Consider the following 17,671-nt stretch of genomic DNA (forward strand, 5'->3'; position numbering starts at 1 on the left):
ACTTCTCAAAAATTCTCAATTCTTATCTCTAAGAATTTTGGCTTTCCTTCATTTCCTTTTTTCTTTCTTTCAATCTTTCTTATTCTAACCTCCATGTCTTTTAATCTCTCCTTTATATTTTCCATTTTCCTTTGTCTCTATATTGATTTCACAAGAGTTAGTTCATATCTGGCTTCCAATGTACTCTCTCCATTTATATTTAATATGTTAAACTATCCCTGAGATTTTGATTTCAACTATTTTTCATCTCTAAAAGTTTTATTTAGTTATTTTTCACATTTGCCTGGTCATTTGTGATCATTTCTTCTTTTTTTTTTTTTTAAATATAAGCAACTTTTTTTTTTTTTTTTTTTTTTTTTTAAGATTTCTTTATTGACTGATTGATTGCTATGTTGGGTCTTCGTTTTTGTGCTATGGCTTTCTCCAGTTGTGGCAAGTGGGGGCCACTCTTCATCGCGGTGCGCGGGCCTCTCACTATTGTGGCCTCTCTTGTTGCGGAGCACAGGCTCCAGACGCGCAGGCTCAGTAGTTGTGGCTCACGGGCCTAGTTGCTCCGCGGCATGTGGGATCTTCCCAGACCAGGGCTCGAACCCGTGTTTCCTGCATTAGCAGGCAGATTCTCAACCACTGCGCCACCAGGGAAGCCCTGTGATCATTTCTTCTTGTTCATTTTGTGATTCTTATATTTCTTTAAAAATATCATAGATACTTCATATTGGTTGATCATTTTAATATCTAAGGTCTTTGAATGACCTGTTATTTGTTATTTCTGCTGATTCTTTCTCACGTGTATTTTTCTTTGTATGTTTGATGATATTTGATTAAGAGGTCCATATTTAATTTTTTTTGAATCTATGAGATTCTGGAGGCCTAAATTGAGGATATCTTCCTCTAGAGAGGAAGATCTGCACTTGCTTCTGCTGAGAGTAAGGCATGGTGGGACTGGGAGACTGCCACACAACAGGGACCACATTTAAACCTAGCTTCTCCATTTTATTTCAACCCAAAAGTTTACTGCTGACCACCTAATTCCTGAATCTCTGGACTGATCTGGTAATTTGCCCCAGAGCAATCTGGTTTTCATGTTTGTTTTTCGCTCAAGTCTAGGATTTTAATTTTGGTGTTTGTTTGGGGGCCCTGAAGATTTCCTTTCCATTCCAAAGGAAAAATTAAGTCTTACCACTATACTGCCAGAAGTAGAGGTCTTCTAATTCCATTTTTCCCACAGCCAGGATGATCTTTAAGCTCAAAGCTAATCATATAACTCCCTTCCCTTCTGCTTAAAAATATTTCAAATGCTCCTCCCAGTCAAATCCAAATTTTTTAGTAATAGCACTTAAATCAGGAGGCTGCTTACTAGTCTCTCTCTGGCTTCTTTCCCCTAGAACACTATGCCCCAGCTTTCTGGAACCATGTTAAGTACTCTTAATGCATCGTTTTTGCCTACTGGCCTTTGCACACACAGTTCACTCTGTCTAGAAGAACCAATACTCTTCTTTACTCAACTCCTCCTTGTTCTTAAGGATTGAGTACAAGGGTCACATCTTCCATGTCACCTTCTCCAATATTATCTTTCCCTCCACTCCATCCTCTGGGTTAGATTCCTCACCTGGGTGTGTGTGTGTGTGTCTACTTCTCCCCTATCATTTATTATATCACATTGCAACCAACTGCTTGTCCTCAGTAGACTATAAATTCCTTAGGGAGAGAGTGATATACAGTATTTATCAATAAATGTTTTTTGAAAGCATAAATTTATGATTCAGAGTAAATATGTTAACCTGGCAAAAGGTCAGCTTGAATCATAAGCATCCCTAGACATATCCAAATTTCCTGAGGGCCTGATCTTAGACTAAAAGCTGGGATTAATTCTCTCCACTGCCTGCCTTGTGGCTACTTCAGGAGTAATACTTGTAACTCCTCTTTAAGGAGGCAGTAAGCCTTTTTTTTCCCCATTAATACTTGGTTTATACAAGTTAGCTGCCTCATTAAGGTTAAACTATAACTTTATTTTACAATATATAATATACTTAGGCATAACTTTTATATAATCCTGGTGACTTTATGAATCTCAACAGGTGTGCAAACATTTCAGCCAGTATTAAAGCAATTAGAGGAAAGTTTTTCTTGTTTTTTCATTTCTGCCTGACCATATAACTTCTGTTTCAGTAACGATGTCAGACTGTCGACAGAACTATAAATGAGAATCACTGCAAATAAAGAAGCAATGGATGCTTCCCTGGTGGCGCAGTGGTTAAGAATCTGCCTGCCAATGCAGGGGGCATGGGTTCGAGCCCTGGTCCGGGAAGATCCCAAATGCTGTGGAGCAACTAAGCCCGTGTGCCACAACTACTGAGCCTGCGTTCTAGAGCTCGTGAGCCACAACTACTGAGCCCACGTGCCACAACTACTGAAGCCCCCACGCCTAGAGCAACAAGAGAAGCCACCACAATGAGAAGCTGGTGCACCGCTAGGAAGAGTAGCCCCCACTTGCCGCAACTAGAGAAAGCCCGCGTGCAGCAATGAAGACCCAAGGCAGCCAAAAATGAATTAAAAAAAAAAAAAAGAAAAGAAGCAATGGAGACCAGGATGTATAAACTCTATGTTTTTCAATATCACCCTTCCCCATCATAGTATATCATATTATATAAAACTCTTCAAATGTTTTTTAACTTTCTTTTTATTGAATCATATGCCATAATAGAAAAAAGTATAAAAATACACATGAATATAAAAATGATTATAACTGTAAGTCCATTTTGCTCTAAATGATTATAACTGTAAGTCCATTTTGCTCTAAATATATGGAGCTGTCTTGGTAAATTCTCAAACCATCTATAATAAAGATGCTGTGTTAAAGGGCCACTGCTTTAGTATGCAGGATGATCTAGCACATGTATACTGAAATTCAGCATTCAGTCATTAAATTTAATTACCAAAGGCTATATACATGAGGGAAAAGAGAAAAAGAAAAATTTTAGGATCTACTAAAAATACCAAAATTGCACACTACTTCATGACCAATAGAGACTATTGGAGAATTGGCAGAATGAGATCTTTGGATAGTAGATTTTTTTTTGTCTTGATTATAAACGTAATAGATGATTGTCAAAAAAAAAAAAAGATCATATTTTAGAAATGTATAATTTTGAAAGTAAAAGTCTCCTATAATCTTATCACCTCCACATAACAGTTTAGTGGACATTTTCTAGATTTTACATACATAGTCTATTATATATTTGTTAATATTACATATAGAAATAAGATCATATTGAGTGGCAACTTTTCCACTTAGCTATTATTTTGGATATCTGTCCACATCACTAAACACAGAGCTACCTCAATCATTGTTACCACTGCATAGTACTGCATTTTAGATGCACTATAGTTTTTTGTTTTTGTTAGTAAATTTATTTATTTATTTTTGACTGCGTTGGGTCTTCGTTGCTGCGTATGGGCTTTCTCTAGTTGCGGTGAGCGGGGGCTACTCTTCGTTGCGGTGCACGGGCTTCTCATTGCAGTGGCTTCTCCTGTTGCGGAGCACGGGCTCAAGGCACACGGGCTTCAGCAGTTGTGGCGCGCAGGCTCAGCAGTTGTGGTGCACGGGCTTGGTTGCTCCATGGCATGTGGGATCTTCCTGGACCATGGCTCGAACCTGTGTTCCCTGCATTGGCAGGCAGATTCTCAAAAACTGCGCCACGAGGGAAGCCCCTAAATGCACTATAGTTTATCTACCCAAGTCCTTACTGATGTATGTATCAGTTGCTTACAAATTTTTGCCATTATAAAAAAAAATGCTATAAAGAAATATTCATTTGTATGTGTATTTCTGTTGAATAAATTCCCAGAAGAAATTTTTGAGTCAAAGATTATACATATAGAAATTTTTGATAATGCTATTTTATTCTTGTAAAAGGCTGGACAATAAGATTTCAATAAATTCAGACAGTCAACACTTTGCACTGAATTTCTGCCTAGTGAAGTATTCATTATTCAAACCTTTTTAAAGACACACTTTATAACAACAATGAAGGTTAAAGATTTTAAAGTTGCCTGCTTGGGGTAAAAAGAGGAAAGAAAGCAAAGAAACTTAAAGCATCATTAAAAGGAGTTTTAAAAAATATGGTTTGAAAATCCTTATGATAAATTTGAATGAAAAACAGGCAAATACATAATTGTATATTCAGGATTATCACAATTATGTAAAATACTGTCTACAAACCAACCAAAAAGTGGTTTTCTAATTTTTCCAAATTATCTACACTGAAAAAAAAATGTTTCTCCCCGACCAAATCTGAAGATTCAACATAAAAATTGCTTCACTTTCCATGAGAGAAAGAATTTTACTGTTTCTTCTTGAAGCCTTTTCTATATGCCCAGTTCCAAATCCCAATGTCTGCATGATGATCTCCAGGGTTATCAAAAATTATACAAGAAAAAAGAAGTTTTACAAGCAAAACAAATTTTAATTCATTTTTTTCCTCTAAAAAATTACTTTAAGAAGAGTTAATTTACTATTTTCCTTTGAAGTGCTCTATAAAAAGAGTGGCTTCCAGGATTTGATCTAAATTCCTCTTTTATAAATTAATGTGATTCATTCTAACTCCAATTAATATTTCTATGTCCACAGAGCCAAAAGAGACATTTTATTTATTTATTTTTATTGGAGTATAGTTGCTTTACAATATTGTGTTAGCTTATACTGTACAGCAAAGTGAATCAGCTATACGTATACATATATCCCCTCTTTTTTGGATTTCCTTCTCATTTAGGTCACCACAGAGCACTGAGTAGAGTTCCCTGTGCTATACTATATGTCAGTCCCAATCTCCCAATTCATTCCCCCACCTTCCACCTTGGTATCCATACGTTTGTTCTCTAGGTCTGTGTCTCTATTTCTGCTTTGTAAATAAGATCATCTATACCAATTTTTTCAGATTCCAAATATATGCATTAATATATGATATTTGTTTTCCTCTTTCTGACTTACTTCCCTGTGTATGACAGTCACTAGGTCCATCCAAGTCAAAAGAGACATTTTAGAAAAGAGATTAAGCATTAATAAAAGCTCACTCTGCTTAATCATAATGGGGAATAAGGAACTGTGACCTGGATGTTATTCTGGTTTAACAGATGATTTCAGCATGATTGTGAAGAATGGATTATAAACCTAGACAAATGGATACAATTTCTCAAGCCGTGAAAGCCAGGAATCCTAATCACTAGGCCACCAGGGAACTCCCCCGGTGCCCTTTTTAAAATAAAAACCACTATCAAAAGTTCAGAAAATAAAAACAACATGGAAATGCCTTGTCAGTGAAAAGGAAATCCAAAATAAAGGAAAGCAACTGGTAATCTTTGAATATTCCTACATAAGCTTTAAATCTCATTTTGGCCAGTAAAAATGTCCTCAATTTTTTATTCTAAAAAATTTTTAAATGATTGTAGCACCAAAAACAGTAACAGTAACTTACATGCCTTTCTTTTCCCACAATCTGTTACTTATGAGAAAATGGAATTTTCATTGCTACACACCATCCAAACAAAGTTGAAAAGGGGGAGTAAAAAATCTGAAAATGTGTCTAAGGCACTAAATCTACTTCCCTACAACTCCTCAAATGATTTAAAATAGATTTAGAAACACATAAAGGCATTTATGGTATGTTCAAACCTCAGAAGAGCCAAACTAGGTAAATGCAGATATATCTTTTGTCTTCAAATAGATCTTTTCTCCCTGATTAAAAAGTAATATACATATATTTTAGAAAATATGGAAAGAAAAAATAATCATAAAAAATAAAATAAAAATTGCTCATAAATTCTATCATCTTATCATAATTTTGGTGTATGTAAAACCAGATTTTTCTTTATATATGCAATACACATATCTTCTCTCATACCCACCAATTTTCCCATCTGCTTCTCCCCCCACCCCAGTTGTGGGGCTTCCTTTCATAGAACAGCTTTGTGTAAATTATGGAACAGAACATATACACTATAAATTTTCATAAAATACTGGGGAGTAGAAGTAAAAGAAACTGTGAGAGAGGTAATTTCTTAATCTTTCATAACAGGGAGTCAATAGGATATTGCCTAAATTAGAATCATGTGGTTTAAGAAAACATGACCCCAACACCATTTTCTAAACACATTTTTGGTTTAACATTTCTAAACATACACAAACTATAGAGATTATTAACCTCTATGTATCCATCATCTAGCTTCAATAGCTACCAGTACAATCTTTCATCTATACCTCTCACCCCAACTCCAGATTATTTCAGTGCAAATCCCAGCTGCTGAAACATATCATCCATAAAATATTACAATAATCTCTCCAAGAGATGAAGGAAAAAAAATGCAATACTTCACACCTAAAAAAATTAATAATTCCTTAATACTATCAAATATTCAGTAAGCGTTCAAATTCCATCAATTGTTTAATGCATTTTTAGAATACCTGGTTTGTTTGAATTAGGAGCCAAACAAGGTCCACACATAGTCTTATTTTTTTCATAAGCTCTTTTTTTACCTTAGTGGGGCCTTTTAGTAAATGATATCTTGTGATGAAGAAAAGCAATATTCAGTTTAACCTCAATTTCCCTTTTATGTCAAATTCAAGTAACATTACACTCAACATTTTAAAAAAATGGAGTAAATCATACTACATGTGCTATTTTTAAAGTAAAATGTAATAAATATAATTTTACTTAAATTTAACATAAAAAGAAAATGAACTGAAACTGAAGGAATTACTGAACTTCAAACATTTCCTTATTACAAGAGATTTTCCTAAAAGACTCATTTCTAAGGTTAAGAAAATAGATTAAGAGGTTGAGTTTTTTGTTTAAAGTAAATGTTTCAATATTAGACAACATCTAATTGACTTCTTACTATAAAAAATAAGTTAATATTTCTCCTATGCTTTCTCCCATCTTTATCCCTTTACTTCCCAATTTTTTAATTATAAATTTATATGGCTATTATTTTTTATTGATATAATTGACATATAACTTTATATTAGTTTCAGGTGTACAACATGATTCTATATATGTATATATTGTGAAATGATCCTCACAATAAATCTACTTAACATTCATCATCAAACATAGTTAATTACAAATTTTTTCTTGTGATGAGAACTTTTAATATCTACTCTCAGCAACTTTAATATATACAATACAGTATTATTAACTATAGCTACCATGCCAAAGATTACATCTCCAGGACTTATTTTATAACTGGAAGTTTGTACCTTTTTGATTACCTTCACTCATTTCACCTACCCACCCCCAATTCCTACCTCTGGCAACCATCAATCTGTTCTATGTGTCTATGAGTTTTGTTTTTTTTTTAATTCTTCATATAGGTGAGATCATACAGTATCTTTTGTCTGACTTATTTCGGTTCACTTTGTTTATTATTTATTGAGTATTTATATGTGTCAGGTTGATTTAAACATTTTATAGAAGTAATTTAATTCTTACAATAGCACTATGAAGTCAATATTATTATCTCTATAAAATGAGTATAAGGAAATAATGTGGAAACCGAGGCCAAGTCAAATATTTAGTAAGTGGTAGACTTTGCATTTTAATGTAGCTATGTCTGCTTCCAAAGCCTGTGTTTTTTTTTTTTTTTAATAAATTTATTTATTTATTTTTGGCCACACTGGGTCTTTGTTGCTGCATGCAGGCTTTCTCTAGTTGCAGCGAGTGGGGGCTACTACTCTTTGTTGCGGTGCATGGGCTTCTCATTGCAGTGGCTTCTCTTGTTGCAGAGCACGGGCTCCAGGCATGTGGGCTCAGTAGTTGTGGTGCACGGGCTCAGTAGTTGTGGCTCGTGGGCTCTAGAGCACAGGCTCAGTAGTTGTAGCGCACGGGCTTAGTTGTCCCGCGGCATGTGGGATCTTCCCGGACCAGGGCTCGAACCCATGTCCCCTGCACTGGCAGGCAGATTCCTAACCACTGCACCACCAGGGAAGCCCCCAAAGCCTGTGTCTTTAAACACTGCCCATAAGAAAATTAGAAAATGCAGTAACTAATCACATTGAGATGTATGATAAACGCAAGGGAATTTAGAGAATGGAAAGATCACTGTTTGATTTGTGATAGGCTTTGAAAGGAAATGTAGAATTTAAATTAAAACAAACTGTGGGGATGGTAACATGGTAGGAATATATAAAAAACAAATGTGGGGATTCTGGGAAGTTGCAGAGTAGGAAGCACCAGAAATTTGTCTTCCCACCTAGACAACAACTGTATCAGTAGAATCTGTCTGACATAACTATTTTGGAACTCTGGAGGCTACTGAAGGCTTGCAACTTCCAGGGGAAGATGTGAATCATAAATTACAGTTAATTCCAGTCAATTTCAAATCTTAGTTTAGCAGAGGCTACCCATCTCCCATCCCCTCACCCCATGGCAGGCAGCTATGCATATGTTCTTAGAGCAGCTTACATGCCCCTACTAGGACCTAGGGTGGGCAATAAGGACTCTGTCCTCCAAATATCAGATATCAGGGATCTGCATTCTGATCATGGAAGTGCAGACACAGAGGCCATTATTGTAACCTCCCTGGTTTGCTGCAAGCCCTTCCCCTTCTGGTGACTTCCAGGTGATTTAAAGGGCTTATGCTTTTTCCCTCCTCTTCATTTTCCTTTCCCCTCTTTTTGGAGCCAGATACCAGAGACTAGGACATTCAAAAGTAACTACATACACAGGGGAAATTAGAAGGTTATTGTAAATGCCCAAGGAAAGGCACAGGCTCAGAAAAGACTTGAGAAGACCTTAATTTTACATTTACACTTTAGGCTGATCCTCAGCACAAAAATAGCCTACAACAATTAAAAAAAAAAAAAAAAGCATTACACCATACACAAAAATCAACTCAAAACGGATTAGACTTGACCGTAACTCCTGAAACAGTAAAACTACAAGAAGAAAACAGAGGGTAAGCTCCTTGACATTGGTCTTGGCAATGTTTTTTTTGGACTTGACACCAAAAGTACAAGCAACAAAAGCAAAAAAATCAACAAGCAGGACTACATCAAGCTAAAAAGCTTCTGCACAGCAAAGGAAACCATCAATAAAATGAAAAAGCAACACATGGAATGGGAGAAAATATTTACAAACCACATATCCAATAAGAGATTAATATCTAAAATACACAAGGAACACACATATTAATAACTCAACAGCAAAAAACCAAATAACCCAATTTAAAAATGGGCAAAGGACCGGAACAGACATTTTTCCAAAGAAAACATATAAGTGACCGAAAGGTATAGGAAAAGGTGCTCAACATCATTAATCATCAGGGAAATACAAATCAAAACCACAATGAGATAATGCTTCATACCTGTTAGGATGGTATTATCAAAAAGATAAGAGATAACAAATGCTAGCAAGAATGTGGATAAAAGGGAAACTTTGTACACTGTTGGTGGGAACGTAAACTGGTACAGTCACTATGGAAAACAGTATGGAGGTTTCTCAAGAAATTAAAAATAGAACTACCATATGATCTAACAACCCCATTTCTGGGTGTACATCCAAAGGAAAAAAAATCATTATTTCAGAGATATCTGTATTGTCATGTTTATTGCAGCATTTTTCACAGTAGCCAAAGTACAGAAACAATCTAAGTATCCATCAATGGATAAATGGATCAAGGAAAAAAAATGTTACTCAGTCTTAAAAAAGACAGAAATCCTGACATTTGTGACAACATGGAAGAATCTGGAGGGCATTATGCCCTGGAGATATTTCACCTGGAGGTGAAATAAGCCAGAGAGAAAGACAAACATTGCATAGTATCACTTACATGTAAAATCTAAAAAATCTGAGCTCCTAGAAACAGAAAGTAGAAAAATGTTTGCCAGGGACTGGGGGGTGGGGGGAAATAGGGAGAGGTTGGTAAAAGGGTACAAACTTTCAGTTACATGATGAATAAGGTTTGAGGGTCTAATGTACAATGTGGTGACTATAGTTGATAACACTGTATTGCTATCTACTTTTTCTTTTTTTAAGTAGAGTTGACTTACAATATTGTGTTAGTTGCAGGTATACAACAAAGTGATTCAGTTAGATAGATAGATTGATATAGATATAGATAGATAGATAGATATAGATAGATATATTCTTTTTTTCTGATTCTTTTCTATTATAGGTTATTACAGATGCTGAATATAGTTCCCTGCGCTGTTACAGTAAATACTTGTTTATTTTATATATGGTGATGTGTATCTGATAACACTGTATTGTACAACTGAAATCTGCTAAGAGAATAGATCATAATTGTTCCCTCTCACACACACACAAAGGTAAATATATGTTAGGTGATGGATGTGTTAATTAACATGATGGGGGGAATCTTATCGCAATGTATACATATATCAAATCATCACGTTATATATTTTAAATAATTTACAATTTTGTCAGTTATACCTAAATAAATCTGAAAAAAAATAAAGAGAAAACAAAACAAAAACCAGGAAACTCTGGGTAAGGGGCATAATCTGATTTCCAGAGTTACCATATCATTAGATTCAAATGTCTAATTTTCAGTCAAAAAAATCATAAGACATATAAAGAAGCAGTTCAGTGTGCCGACTCAAAGGAAAAAAAAAATGACAGAAACTGTCCCAGAAAGACCAGATGGCAGACCTAGTAGACAAAGACTTTAAAACAACTATTTTAAAGATTTGCAAAGAACTAAAGGAAGATGTGGAGAAAGTCAGGAAAATGATGTATGAACAAAATGGAAATACCAGTAAAGAGGCAGAAAGCCTAAAAAGAAACCAAAAAGGAATTCTAGAGCTGAAAGTATAATAACTGAAATTAAAAAATTTACTAGAGGGATTCAAAGGAAGATTTGAGCAGACAAAAGAATTAACAAACTTGGAGACAGGACAAACTGAAATTATTGAGTCTGAGGAACAGAAAGAAAAAAGATTGAAGAATAATGAACAGATCCTAGGGAACTGTGGGATATCAACAAAAGTAAACCAACGTACACATTTTGGGCCTTCCAGAAGAGAGAGCAAAAGGGGCAGAGAGATTATTTGAAGAAATAATGGCCAAAAACTTCCCAAGTTTGATGAAAGATATACATATAAATATCCAAAAGCTAAATGAACTCCAAATAGGATGAACTTAAAGAGATGCACACTGAGTCACATTAAAATCAAACTGTTGAAAGTCAAAGACAAAGAGAGATCTTGAAAGCAACAGAAGATAAGCCACTTGTCCCATACAAGAGATGCTCAATAAGATTATCAACAAATTTCTCATCAGAAACTTTGGAGGCCAGAAGGCAATGAGCTGATATATTCAAAATGCTAAAAGAGAAAAAAACCCAACAAACCTGTCAACCAAGAATTCTATATCTGGCAAAACTATCTTTCGAAAGTGAAGGAGAAATTAAGACATTCCCAGATAAACAAAAGCTCAGGGAGTCTTTACCACTAGGCCTGCCCTGCAAGAAATGCTAAAGAGAGTCCTATAGGTAGGAAAGAAAGGACACTGGACAGTAACCCAAAGCAGTATGAAGAAATAAAGATGTCAGTAAAGGTAAACATATGGGCAATTACAAAAGCTAGTATTATAGTAAAAATGGTTTGTAACTCCATTTTTTGTTTTCTACATGATTTAAGAGACTAATACACTTTATTATTTTTTTTCCCAATGAGGTATATACTTTCTTTTTTTTGAGACTAATACACTTTAAAACATTAGTCTAAAAACGATAAAGTTAGTATAACTTTGGTTTGTTACTCTACATTCTGTTTTGTACATAATTTAAGAGACTAATGCATCATAATTAGTTTAACTTTCGGGGCACAAATGTATAAAGATCTAATTCTGTAACATCAAGAACTAAAAGGGGTGGGATAGAGCTATACAGAGGCAGAGTTTTCCTATTTTATTCAAGTTAAGTTGGTATAAATTCAAATTAAAGTGTTATAACTTTAGGATGTTAAATGTAATCCCCATGGTAACAACAAAGAAAATAGTTACAGAATATACAGAAAACGAAATGAGAAGAGAATGAAAACATTTTAGTATACTTACGTTTGGTTTGAACATAAATTCCACAATTTATTGGCCAGTTTAACTTTGACTCCCATAAAGAGAGGATAATATTTGCCTTGCAGGATCAAGCAAGAGAAAGTGCAAAATGTTTTGAAAACTCTATGTTATACTAATAAAATATGAAGAGGGAGACAAAAGAGATGAAATGGCTCCCATCAAGTTTACAGAGTCAGTGGTTACTGCCAAAAGTCCAAATTTAAGCAAGACAGGATTTTGTCTTAATATCAATACCAGATATTTTAGAAGACAACAGTGTGCAACTGGTGGTTGGGGGAGCATACAGAGAGGCAGGCTCTCAATGAAACAGCTTAAACTATATTTTCCTACTGTTAAAATAGGACATTGGTCTCCCAGTTTATTTCCTTTTGTACCAATAGTAAATAATTCTTTGCGGTTATATGACTAGATATAATTTTAAAAAAGCAAAACAAAAGTTTTTCTTTTTTAATATCAGCCTGTGTTAATAAAAACCACAAAACCTGACAAACGAGTCTTTCTGATACACTTGCCCTATTCACAATGGCAATACTAGTGACAAGAGATTTATTGTTCATTTTGTGCTATCAGGAAACTAAAAGACCAGGTTGTGACCTAAATTATAAATTACACTTTTAATCTTTTGATTTTAATAAAATGTTTTAGAACTCAGCAACTTTCAAAGAGGAGCAATTTTCTCCATCTATAGCCATTCATCCACAAGTTGTGTACTGACTTATTGTGACTGATTTTTTTTTAACTTACTGATTGTTCACTGAGATTTTTTTTACCAGCTTTAAAAATGTTTGCACTTCCAATCTCCCATCGCTAATAAATTACAATGAGTAAATTATAACTGATGAAGGATCATTAGTAAGCTTGAAAAGCATAGCATTAACATATTTTATATTTATAATTTAAAATGAAAGTTTTATTCAGTTTGATTTATCATTTTTATATATGTACGGTGACATTGTTTGAAAGAACATAATTGGTAAGTACAAGAATATTGTTAGCAGCACTATTCATAACGGACTCCTGAATATCCATCTACCAGTAGAATGAATGGTCATATATTCATATAATGAAATACTATATTGCAATAAACTGAATTAAATCATATGCAACAACATGGATGAATTTCAAACATATTGGACAAAAGAATACATGACAGTATTAATCCTAAAACATAAAGTTTAAAAACAGGCAAAACTAAAATATATTGTTTAGGGATATATACACATGTTAAAACTACAGGGAGGTAGGACAGCATGTGATTAGGGAAGGGCACAAGATGATGCCTCCAGGATTCTGACAATGTTCTATTGATGGTGGTTACATGAATGTTTGCTTTAAATTTTACATATGTGTTTTATACACTTTTTTGGATGTGCTATATTTCACAATTTTTGAAAAGTTAAACAATAAAACACACAACTGGATGTCCAGCTCTGGTACTTGTTTCAAAACATCTGAGTTCATTTAAAGGAGATGGGATGCTTTCAAATATTTGTGATTTTTCCAGCTGCAAATCACTGAAATTATTACAAACATCCAGCTCATGTTCTTTTTTCCTAGAAACTGTCTCTCTTCACAGACTAACTCTGCTTATCTTCAGAATTCAGGTTAAGAGTTATCCCCTCCCAGAAGTCTTTCCCAGTATCTCTTCTCCTTCCCTCTCCCACCTACTACTTTCCACACCCATCCAAGTTAGGTGTCTTTCTTTGTTCCCTCAGTACTCAGAACATAGTTATGCATATATCGCACTGTACTACAACAGTCCGCTGACTTTCCTGACCCTCTCCTAACTTCTCCAGCCATCCCCAGGCCACTAGACTATAAATAATCTCAAAAGCAGGGACTATTGTTTTTGTTCTCTTCTAATATTCAGCACTTGACATATATGAGACATTCAATAAATTTTTGGTGACTAAACAAATGAATGAAAATATATTTCCCTAATACCAATGAACAACACTTCTTGTCGATTTTTACTCCAGTGACATGAGAAATATGGTGAAAAGCTTTTATGTCACAGTGCTTAGTAAGCACTCAATAAATGGCATTATTAAGCAAGAGCTTTGCAAGGAAGGGAAGAGGGTTAAAAAACACTACCCAGATTTAAAAGATTATGGCCAAAAGTCAAAAGCATTAGTAGGTTCACTCCTCTTACAGGTAACTTAATTATAAAGATTTTCATAAAGAACAAGTTTTAAATATATTAGCAATTTAATTAAAGCATTAACTGTCCATGAATCAATACAAATATCTATATCAAAACTCTTAACAAAGGCAATAATGACAAATAAACAGGATCTTGATTTCAACAGGAAATAAATCTATTTTATTTTGGTCAGGCTGGTGCTCAAGTTTAATTTTCTCAGTTGAGGTCAGTGTTATTGAACTGAGGTAACATATAATTTTAAACGTATTTGAAAGGTTAGACTCTTCAACATAAAAATTTCTTGATTATTTCACAAGACAATGAAGCTTAATATTTTAAACCAGTCTGTGGCAGCTACTACTCAGAAGACTCTTAAGAAAGGATGACAGTAATATTTCACAAGCAATCTGACTATATGACCTGCTGTCATTTTTTTCTAGGCCTACAATTCTTGAAATATTAGTGTCATTATGTTATTTTCTACGTATAGGCTTTTTAAAACATAATTTAAAAAATTATAGCATTAGGTTCTATACTGAAAACTTTATGAAACTCTTCAGCAAAAGTTAACTTTGAGACATTGGGATGCAAAGTTTAACATTGGCTTTTTTTTTTTTTGACATGTCACAAATAAACCATGAAAAAACAAGAAATTACATACATACCAAAACATATATTCACAAAGAACATAGAGCAAAAATATTCTTCAATTGGATACAAAAATGAAATGGACATTGCTGTTTTCATCAGGCTGATCCCCTTTTACTTAAAGGAAAGAGTCTAAGTCTCGCCTGGCACTTAAAATCATTCCTACTCTGATCTGAGTCTAATTTGTCAATTCTGAATCTCACGGTTTTCTAAGAACACCATCTACTTCAGTCATACTGGTACTCAATTATCTCCCAAATTCATCAAGCTTATGAAACCTTTGCTCACTCATCCAGAATGTGTTCCCTTCCCTTCTTCCATTTATGTAAATCCTATCCGTTCTTACAGGCCCAGCTGGTTTTACTGCCTTCTGTTCTTCCCCAGATTATTCCCACTTATGATGATCTCTCCTCCCTCCAACTTCCTCTGCTCTTACTGTTCTAACTTGGTAACACTTGCTGTTTTTTAGTTGTCATTTACTTCTTTAAAAATCTTTTGAATTGTGAAATATAATGCACACACAGAAGAGTACACAAAAGTGAAAAGCTCAATGATTTATCCCTAAGTGCATATCCATGAAACTTTCCCCAAGTAGAGAAACAGAAAACTGTTAGCACCCAGAAACCCCTTCATGCTCTTGTCTAATCACTAAAACTCCCCTCCTCCCCTGCTCGTCACTACTCTAACAACTATGGTAATCCCCTTCTTGCTTTTCTGTATGTTTTACCACCTAAATATGCAATCCCAGATACCATAGTTTAGTTTTTTGAATTTTATATACACATAATCATACAATATGTATTCTTTTGTGTCTGGCTTCCTTTATTGAACATATATGAGAATCATACATGTTTTGTAACAATGTTCATTTCCATTCTATATAGAAAATATATTTATACTCATTTAAATAAATGAATGATTCATTTTTATCCACTCTTCTGTTGATGGAGCTTTGGGTTACTTAATTTTTAAAAAGACGTATTATTTGTTTCCCCAGCTAGAATGCAAGTTTCTGGAGGACAGGGACAATATATTATACTATTTTATATTTACCTTAGTATTTGTATAATGCTAAACACATTAAACATTGATTAAATAAATCAACAAGTGGTTTGAGAGATAAGAAGAAAATAAGTTGAGCTGGAAATCAATGTAGTATTTTTTAGAGAAAGTTATGTAACTGGCATTTTGGAGCAACTATTACTACTTTAATAAATCAGAAGGTTTGACCTCTCCTATTTATGTACGCCTAAGGATTTATCATTTCTCATTCTTTCTGAGCCAACTGAAAGCTAAAAACTTAATTTATCAGCTATCTCCAAAAATAAAATTCAAACAATTCAAAAGGTGGATATTATCTGCCCATCTTTATACAGTATTTCACCAATATGTTGAATACGTACTATGATCATAGCTCTAAACAAGCTCCTTTTTTTATCCTATTTCCTTAAGTTTATATTAACTATTATAAATTTAGAAACACACAAAGAGAAGTCCAAAGGCAGTTTCGCTACAGAACAGAAGCAAAAATTCTAGTACCTAGGTTCAGCAGGAAATTAATCATTCCTATTCAAAACTAAAACAAACAAAACAGCTTTTTAGATCTAATATGCTCTTCTGTTTTAGTGAGTGAATGTTTCCTAGGCACCGTGTAAACATCTCAAAATAGTATTTATACCACCTAATCTTCAGACCTACTCTGACTTTCTCTTAGAGAGTCAGTTTTGCTTTTTCATTTATTTGACTTTTATAAAACTAGAGCCTCACCAACTTTCTCAGCAAACAGGAAAATATACTTCCGGGCAAGATTTTATGATATATTTGCATCTTGGCCAAGTACACATGGGCATGTCTCTAATGTTAGTTTTAATAATACACAGGCTATAACAAGTCTTGTAATTTCTGTTCAAGTTGGTAATTTGACATGACAAAAATCAGAGAAGGGAAAAGTGGTAAAGAAAAACTAAACTAAACTAAAATAAAATAAGGGTATTCTCAAGTTGAGGAGTCAATGTAGAAAAGAAGAGATATTACTAGATGTATGTAACCAATTCATTTCTAAGAACGATGATAAAAGCCACATTTAGTATTTTTTAATATAAAGTAACATTTTAATTTGATATGTTTTCAAAACTGAGGCCAATAATAAATATGCCTCTTTTTGTACTCACCAAAGTCTTCTTAAAAAGGAAGTAGATTGTTTAAAATATTATTTGTATATCCTTTTTTTTTTTTTTGGCTGCACTGCACAGTATGTGGGATCCTAGTTCCCCAACCAGGGATCAAACCCTCGCCCCCTACTTTGGAAGCATGGAGTCTTAACCACTGGACCACCAGGGAAGCCCCTATTTGTATATTTTTATAACCTCTTCATTAGCGAAGAAAGTGATGGGAAAACACAATAAAAAGTTAAATGACAAGTGAAGGATAATGTATACTACTAGTAGAAAAGCCAAGAAAATATTTGGTTGTATCACAAGATTTGCTATCTCCACTAATTTCATTATAAAATAGATGTTCTGTTAATAAGGGAAAAATTAGAAAAAAAGGGAAAGCTGTAATTAATTTTAAAACATTTTCTAAAATAATCCTCATCAATTGTTGATATTTAACTTCTAAAAATCCACAGAATAGAGGGACTTCCCTGGTGGTCCAGTGGTTAAGACTCCTCGCTCCCAGTGCAAGGGGCCCAGGTTCCTGGTCAGGGAACTAGATCCCACAGGCCACAACTTAGGTTTTCATGCTGCAATTAAAGATCCCACGTGCCCTCAACTAAAGATCCGGCACG

At 34.3% G+C, this 17,671-nt stretch overlaps 1 protein-coding gene across 2 annotated transcripts in view; it reads right to left on the reverse strand.

Annotated features, from left to right (window-relative positions):
* The window catches only part of GOLPH3L (golgi phosphoprotein 3 like), a 41,012-nt gene that overhangs the window by 20,326 nt on the left and 3,015 nt on the right, over positions 1-17,671 (reverse strand). The gene's annotated exons all lie outside the window — the stretch shown is intronic.

The sequence above is a fragment of the Balaenoptera acutorostrata genome, chromosome 1 (genome assembly GCF_949987535.1).
Source record: "Balaenoptera acutorostrata chromosome 1, mBalAcu1.1, whole genome shotgun sequence".
Taxonomy (NCBI): Eukaryota; Metazoa; Chordata; class Mammalia; order Artiodactyla; family Balaenopteridae; genus Balaenoptera; species Balaenoptera acutorostrata.